Source organism: Limulus polyphemus, unplaced genomic scaffold (assembly GCF_000517525.1).
Source record: "Limulus polyphemus unplaced genomic scaffold, Limulus_polyphemus-2.1.2 Scaffold595, whole genome shotgun sequence".
In the NCBI taxonomy this organism is placed as follows: domain Eukaryota; kingdom Metazoa; phylum Arthropoda; class Merostomata; order Xiphosura; family Limulidae; genus Limulus; species Limulus polyphemus.
Window position 1 is genome coordinate 104,003 of NW_013666205.1, and position 2,318 is coordinate 106,320.

Here is a 2,318-nt window from a genome sequence, read left to right on the forward strand (position 1 = left end):
GTATATATATATATATATATATATATATATATATATGCACGAGAGATTGTATAAAAAAAGATTTTTTTTTTTAACAGCAAAATAAGATAAGATTTTAAATGACAAAACTCTTCGGCAACATTCAAACAAACGGGAGTTTGCGGTAGAATGATGGGCTATCTGTGCTCTTCCCACCACGGGTATCGAAACGCTGTTTTAGCGTGGTAAGTTCGCAGACTCAGAGGCTGCAAAAGCTCCTGTAAAAATGTATAAAAGTGCTATTCACGAGTCAATTGCCATTAGCAGCCGTCTAACATCGGCTACTGATTGTTGTTTAAAACTCATGACGTAGGTAAATTAATATGTAGAAATATAAACGTACTTTTCTCAATGTTAAAATACTTTTATTGTGAGCTTTCGGTAGTCTTACCGGAGCTTTCATCGGTCAACAATGCATTGTGACATAGTTATTATAATATTTTATGACCACGCGTGAACTGTTGATTGGTAGTTTTTATGACATTACATCACAACTAGGTTTTAACAAAAGTCTATATTTACTGGTCCTATACCACGTTTTCCAGTAAGAAGAACAAATGGTGGTATAAAGATATATACTTGTTGTATACATACTGTAGATCGATGCAGGCATCAATTCCTCTATACAGAGACGCATATAATTGTCAGCTTTTACATCATAGATTATTTGCTTTGATTTAAGCGAAAATCTGCACAGTAAGCTCGGCGCAAAGATCGAACCTGGACTTTTATCATTAAGCTCGAAAGCTTACCGCTGAGCCATAGATAGTTATATTCTTAACATATAATAAACCCGTGTTGCAATATTTAATCCGTTGAGTTATTCGTTACGTTTACATTATATACATCTGTGCGTGTGTGCATGCGCTCGAAACTAACTTTGATTATTGTTGATATGATTTTCTAGTTTGTAAATAAAAAATATTCATAGAGACTTTTTTTATAGCATTTTAATCTAACTTGTAGTTATAATGTCTTGGAATAATTTTACAACTGCTGTGTTTCTCTTCTTATTCGGTAAGGATTATCACATTTTTTGCCTTAAACCAGCGTTTTCAAAACTTTTTAATATCCTTTGTTTTGCGTTATTGCACTACTGACTCTACCTTAATCGCTCGTCCGCCCCCTTACCAACGAATAGTGGGACTGAAAGGGCGAGCGTGTTTGGTGGGACGGGGATTCTAACCCACGATCCTCAGATTGCGGGTAAAGTGCCCTAATCACCTGGAGGGTTGATGAAAAAGTAAAACAAAATCGTTACCTATTTAACTAGTTGAGTGCAATAGAATTATGATGTTAACATAAATATGGAAATAGGATTATGAGGTTAACATAAATCTGGAAATAGGATTATGAGGTTAACATAAATCTGGAAATAGGATTATGAGGTTAACATAAATCTGGAAATAGGATTATGAGGTTAACATAAATATGGAAATAGGGTTATGAGGTTAACATAAATCTGGAAATAGGATTATGGAGTTAACATAAATCTGGAATAATGTTCAATAGCAATTTTGACTTTTTGAACTCGTCATGAACTGTATGATTACTGTCAAACAAATTATTCTGAACATGTTTTATCAACACAGCCGATTTATCTTTGAGTCACCAACAACACGCAACAAAAAACAGACCCCGGGCAGAAAATTTTGTTTTGGAATAGAACGTCGAAACAATAAACATCACTGATTCATAAACAGCAAATAGTGTTAGTTTATATATACAAGAGGGAATCCTCAATAGCCGCGGCATTCGAAGTTATTTTAGGCTGATTAGAGTAAATCTATCTATGTTATGTTTGTAGTTAAGCACAAAGCTACACAAAAGGCTATCTGTGCTCTGCCCATCACGGGTATCGAAAACCTGTTTTCTAGCGTTGTAAGTCCATAGACATGCCGCTGTGCCATTGGGGGGCACTAATCTATGGACCTTTTTATCCTTTCTATTAGCTATATTTTTGTGCGCCAGCAATACCAAGAGTGGGACGCGCGTATACCCTATTCAATTTTATTACTCATCAGGAACTCTCTCCCAGCCTACCCTTGAAATTATTTTAGGCAGCATTAATGTATATTAATCTATTAGACCTTGGGCGTGGTCAAATACGTCAATCGAAAGGATTTGACCTCCTGAGTTCAAAACTGTAATCAGATCTCAAATCGGTCAAGAGATGACAGAGCTATGAGCTAAAGGTTTGTTTTTACAAAAAAACAAAACTCAAGAGTCGTTCTATGAGCCACTACGCCGCAGCTAAAAATTGTATGTGCGTGTGTGTGTATATATATATATATATATAT